Here is a 6,491-nt window from a genome sequence, read left to right as displayed (position 1 = left end):
GGGAGGTTGGCATTTTTGGGGTGTATGATATTTGTGCGTCTAACTTCCTCAATCATCATTATTTACAATTAATTCAGGATTATCCGGAATCATGGTAGCATCCACATTAATTTAGAAGTGTTTAGAAACATATTATATTCTTATTTACAATGGAAGTGACTCAATGAGACAAAACATTATTATTTGCCATTCGTTTCTATTGGGCACAAAATAATCTGAAACACAACCAAAACAAACCACAAATGCATCCAACAAGATCGTTAAGTCACAAGCTTGTAATCATTGAATGCAAAGAATATGGGACCAAATACTAAACTTTTGACTACTTTAATACACATAAGGGAATTTGTCCCAATACTTTTGGTCCCCTAAAATGGGGGGACTATATACAAAAAGTGCTGTAATTTCTAAACAGTTCACCCGATATGGAGGAAAATACCCACAAGTTAAAGCTGACAGTCTGCGCTTTAACCTCATAGTCATTGTATCATTTCAAATCCAAAGTGTTGGAGTATAGAGCCAAAAGAAAACATGCATCACTGATCCAATAATTACGGAGTGCACTGTATATACACTCTGGGTAGAAGCTCTTAGACACAGATCTAGGACCATCTTATCCTTACCACATCCTAACCTGAACCATAAATGAAGAATATGCTAAACTGACCTGAAGATAATTCTTGATTTATGAGATCCTCTGGTGACTCAACAGGGTGAGTATTACTAACTGGCTCACTGGAGACAAGGAGGCAGGCACACGCTCAGGCACACATAGGGGGGATTGAAAACATATGGCATGACTTAAACCTTCTGGGGACTCATTTGGATTGGGAGTGACAGAGAGAGAGGAACTTTTGTGAGTGTAATATTTACTGTTTATTTTGTATAGTTTACTTGACTTTTGTTTATCTATTTCACTTGCTTTGGCAATGTTAACATATGTTTCCCATGCCAATAAAATCCCTTGAATTTAATTTCATTTAATTGCGTGGGAGAGGGGGCTTGGTCAGTCAATAGGGAGGTGAAATGACTGGTGGTGGGAGGGGCTGAGAGATTTACAGGGAGCAGATATCAAGCACTTTCACTTTCAGGCTAGCCTCTGCCTGAGCTCACACAGACAGACTGCCCAGAGGGCGAGAGAGAGATAGTGGGTCTGTTTCTCTCACTCTGTCCATTAGCCATTTAAAGGGTGAGAAGAGAGTGAGGTCTGTAATATACTGGGTCAACAGGGGAGAGAGAGAGAGACTGACAGACAGACAGACAGAGAGAGAGGGAGGGGGAGAAAGAAAGGGAAAGGCTGCAGTTTGACAAACTGGGAGGTGGGAAAATCCAAAGTGAGAGCACAGTGCAGATTGAATGAGAGAAGGGGGTGTGGAGATTTGGAAAGTACCAGGGAGACAAAAGGAGGAATTCTAAAAAAAGAGGTCGACTAAGCTGGAGTCTCAACAGTAGAGGAAAAAGAAAAGACACACACTTGACGGAACCGCTGAGGAAACTTTGCCTAGTCAGACCAAAGGACTTATTTCAGCTGCGTATTGCATGCTTTCAAACACAGAAATGGAGAAGTGGCCTTTCTCATGAAGATAAAAGGATGTCACGATCAGGTAAGAGGAATTCAGTGATGACATAAATTCAGAGTATGCAAAAGTTAATTGATTGATTCGTGGATTTGTAATTGTTTAATTCATTTGACAACATTACCATTGTACTGTAATTCATATAGTGGTTCTGTAATTTGGATTTGTAGTTAATTTGCTCAAACTATTAATTAAAGCAACAAGTTAACATGAAGTCATGATGTTTCTCATTAAGCATGTGGCTGGAACCACATGGGCAGGACACATACATTTTTCATCCATTAACCTGCTGCATCTCTCTCTCTCTCTCTTTACTTCGATCTCTCACAGTTTTTCTGTTGCTATCAATATTGACACTCCAAGGTAGCGGATGTGATTACTTTTTGAGGGGGGTTGTCGATAATCTTCAAACCACCCTTAACTCAGACCACGCTGGATTTGTGAGTTGAACGTTGTGGCTATTCTTTTGTATCTGCATGCACCCTGAGTAATGACAGTGGTTTAAACAAATATGCGTTCACTTCCTAGTGGTTACATTTTTTTATCAATTCGATTTTTTGTCTATTGGCATAGATACTCTTGTGAATACTGTGATTCCTGAACCAGTTTTTTCCTCCAAGCGTAAGGTGTTCCCTAAAGACTATAGGATTTCCCACCACTACAATGTCAACCTGCTGTGCAACACTGATCCGGTGAGGCACCATCTATTGATTAAATGACACCATTTTAATAAATGATTTATTCTCGTGTTTTATACAAACATGTCACACTTAGTGTATCTGCTATGTCTATCATTAAATCCTTAATTCTGATTCTCTGTTGAGCAATGCGGGAGGACCGGCTCGTGGTAATGGCTGGAGCGGAGTTTGTGGAATGGTATCAACCATTCGCTCCCTTCCAAACATTTTATGAGCCGTCCTCCCCTCCGCAGCCTCCACTGGTTCCAGCACTCTAAAGTCTAAATTTGTGTTGTTGTCAGCGTTACTGGGCAGGATCATCAATAGCCTCTGATTAGCACAATGATGATCAGCTCTGTGTGGTGCTCCGTCTATTCAAATCATCAGCGTAACCTCTGTGTCTAAAATCCTGCTTCTGCCTCGGCTGTCCCTCCAGTGTTGTGTGTTCCGAGCTGCGACTGTTCTCTCTGACTCCTGGCTCCAGCTCCGCAGCCAGCTGTGGCCAGAGCATCATAGCTTCGAATTCATCTCCAACCTTATACAAGCCCTGGGTGACAGGGGTATGACAAAATGGGTAGGTATAACCTTACCATGTCGTGGACATACTCTAGTCATAGCCGCGGGATGTTTGGGGCCGAGGGTCCCCCCCACTTTTTTACTAAAGTCGTGCATTGGTCCTGTATTAGCGAAACAATATAGCCGTCTGTATTGCCGGAAAATCTTTCTTCCCCAAACTACTTTCCGAGGCTATGACTCTAGTAGTCTAAATGAACTGTTTTGGATAGATAGTGTACTGTAGGTTGCCAGTGGGGGTGAACAAGTAGCAGCATGTACTCAAAAGAGACGGACACAGCAGCCTTAAACATTTTGGACTAAGTTATGTAAAACATAAAACAACTATGCCCTAGCAAATGCAACAAAACACTATAAAGATGCCATGTTGTTGTAGTAAAAAAATGACAGAAAATGGTTAAAACAGGGGAGAATAACGTTTTTTCAAGGCTTAGCCAACCGTTCACATAACAGAATGCAGCACCCGACTGAAGAGAGAAGAGACAACAACCGGCAGGTTGGCAGGTTGCAAGTTCATTTACAGCAGCGCATCCCCTGAACGATAACGAGATGTAGGTGAGAAGCCTGACCACGGGGGTGAGAAGGTGATGAAGTGTACTTCATGAGCTGTAACCGAAAAACAACTGGTATTTGGAAAGTTTGAGGTGAGGGAGAAAGTGTGGTGAAACAAATATTTTAAGTATCTTGCTAACGTTAGCTGTATCGAATTACCCGTTAGCTAGCCAGGGAAATGTTGAGCAACATTAGCCAACTTAACTGATCAAATAATTGAGTTTATGGTGTGAAAATTAGCTGGCTAATGAAGTCAGACAGCTACAACATCAGATGAGCTAACGTTAGTAACCTAACCAGTTACCAGTATTAACTGGTAACTTTATACGACTCCTTGCCGTTCCTCAAGTTATAAAACGTTAGTTGCTTACTGGACTCTGGCAATTTGAAACGTTATCGTTAACTAGAAAACGAACTAACTACTATCTGTGAACTAATATTTTCCCTCTACAGTACAGTATGTGGTTAATTTTCAGAATAGGAGAATTAGGTGAAAATGAGGCGCTACTTGTTAATTAAGCAGTTAAGTGGAGCTGAAGCTGGGCCTGTTTTAAACTGGATGTCACTATAGAGGTGAATGGAACACCACACACTTTCTCACTTTTTCAATCCGGCGCCAGTGGATAAAAAGGGCTATGCCAGGTGTAGTACTCTGCCTGAAAGAGATCAATTATGCCAACAAAAGGTATCATGCTCTGCTGGCACATTGAAGAACAGATGTACTCAGGCAGAAAGTGTACAGTGTATTAATGTGCAGTGTAGCCCAAAGATATTGCTTTTGTTGTGTTGAATTTAACAGTAACAAACTGTGTGAGTGAGTGGGGATTATTTAATTTTTTACTCAGTGAACGTTATTTTTGCACACATGTAGCCTTGTGCACTGGATCAATGTCTACCATAGTGGCCGCTATAATAGAGCAAAAATAGAATGCCTGTTTGTTTCTTTCTATTTGTACTAAATATGTTTGTTTTTTTCCTAAGTGCAATGTTTAGATGTGTGTGTGGTCACAAGCATTCCATTATAAAGGCTGTCATGGCTAACTGCAATATTAGTATATTGTTTTTTTCTCAAGACTTAAGTGTCATTTGCAGTAAAGTCTAGGCAACAAATAACATTGGATTTCTTGCTTTACATTTTTTTAGCTGTGAGTTAGGTTCACTTTAACCACTTTTTTTATTTTGCACACAGTGACTGATCATGTAGATCATATTATTTGTTGTTTAATTAGTTTAAACCTGCATTTCCCCCCAGCAGGGATTTTTTTTGCATGTTTCAGGGAGGGGGGGAAAGTTTCACCTTTTTGGGCCCTCACCAGTTTGCATCCCTGTTTTTTTCCTGACCATGTGGCTTGACTATGCAATGACCGGTGCATAGTTTTCCTGTTTAGGTCACCTATAATGTATGCAATGTATATCACAGAGGTTAACTCCCCAGAGAACCGGCTATCAATCAATGACAGTGCTTGCACTGTATGTTTGTTTAATAACAACTCCTCTCCTCCCTTATCCCCCTTTCCTCTCCTCCCTTATCACATCCCTCTCACAGAGATTTGAGGATCCTGACCCTTCAGTTCTTCCCTCTGTCTCCTCCTCTCCAGAGAAACTTCTCAACTTCACTTCATCTGTTTTCTCCAAATGGCTGGAGCTGGGGTGCTCGACCCCGGTGGACACTTGTCCCTTCCCCACTCTGGCCTCTCCTGCTGGGGAGGAAGAAAGGGCAGCTCTGGAAAGTAAAAAAGTGAGGTTATTAACCACACGAGCAGTTCACATGGAGAATGAAGGGGAAATAGGGATGAGGTTACACACACCTCCACCAACCAATAGGAGCCCACCATCCAAAGGTGGGCTCCTATTAGTTCTTTCTGGATCTTTTTTTTTAAACCTTTATTTAACTAGTCAAGTCAATTAAGAACAAATTCTTACTTACAATGACGGCCTACATTGGAGCCTCCTGTTATGTGGACTGCCTGGATGCTACTGTAGAGCTGTTGCTAAAGTTACTGAAGTGGATCTCTAATGGCGCACACAAAATGGTTTGGAGCACTTGTTGGCTTTTTCTTCTCAATCTGTCCATTCTAGCTGTTCTAATACAGTAAGCTTTGTCAATCAAGTGACTGACATGCACACTTAATTGTTGCACTGAATGTACAACTGCAGTCAAGATTATGTATAGAATAACAACCTTTTAATTTACTGTCTGCACACCAGAGTTCTATTATCTCCATAATAAACCATTACGTACAGCATAGCCATATGTATAAAAAGCCATATTCTATGAAAGCTAACTAAACACTAACAAGTGTTTTATATTGAGCAAGATACAGAACATAAATTATTGTCCAATATTTCTGATCAAATTCATATGATGTTTACATTGCAGTGGAATTTGAATATTTGTTTGTTGGTCTTCAATGAATGTTTTTTTTTTCTATGAACTTTTGTACATACTGCATCTTGTAAATAAAAACCATGCAGCCGTTATGAGTTTCTCTGATGTAATCTTGTGTAGAGATCCCTGAGTGCTGACTGTTACCATCCCCAGTGTGGGGAGTATTTTGCAATTGCTGCAGAGCTGCACTGCTGTCTGATTCTCAACAGCTATCCTTTTTCTTTCTGTTTCCTACAGGAAGACTTCTGTCATAAGTAAGTTGTAGTTCAATTTAATATTTATGTCTGCAGCTACTGGGTAGGCCTACAACTGAGCCAAATCACTCATATTAATTACACACATCAACTATATGTACAGTGGAGCAAAAAAAGTATTTAGTCAGCCACCAATTGTGCAAGTTCTCCCACTTAAAAAGATGAGAGGCCTGTAATTTTCATCATAGGTACACTTCAACTATGACAGACAAAATGAGAAAAAAAAATCCAGAAAATCACATTGTAGGATTTTTAATGAATTTATTTGCAAATTATGGTGGAAAATAAGTATTTGGTCAATAACAAAAGTTTATCTCAATATTTTGTTATATACCCTTTGTTGGCAATGACAAGAGGTCAAACGTTTTCTGTAAGTCTTCACAAGGTTTTCACACACTGTTGCTGGTATTTTGGCCCATTCCTCCATGCAGATCTCCTCTAGAGCAGTGCTGTTTTGGGGCTGTTGCTG

The 6,491-nt window shown here is 40.3% G+C and overlaps 1 long non-coding RNA gene across 1 annotated transcript; it reads left to right on the top strand.

Annotated features, from left to right (window-relative positions):
* Positions 1–1,083: 1,083 nt before the first annotated feature.
* LOC139421506 (uncharacterized) lies at positions 1,084–5,160 on the top strand. The gene is made up of 5 exons (XR_011635639.1): positions 1,084–1,604; positions 1,908–2,017; positions 2,198–2,269; positions 2,691–2,828; positions 4,926–5,160. It is a non-coding gene; the product is annotated as an uncharacterized lncRNA (long non-coding RNA).
* The last annotated feature ends 1,331 nt before the right edge of the window (positions 5,161–6,491 follow it).

Source organism: Oncorhynchus clarkii, chromosome 2 (assembly GCF_045791955.1).
Source record: "Oncorhynchus clarkii lewisi isolate Uvic-CL-2024 chromosome 2, UVic_Ocla_1.0, whole genome shotgun sequence".
Classification (NCBI taxonomy): domain Eukaryota; kingdom Metazoa; phylum Chordata; class Actinopteri; order Salmoniformes; family Salmonidae; genus Oncorhynchus; species Oncorhynchus clarkii.
The sequence above is the reverse complement of the archived record's forward strand: the minus strand, read 5'-3'. Positions and strand labels throughout refer to the sequence as shown.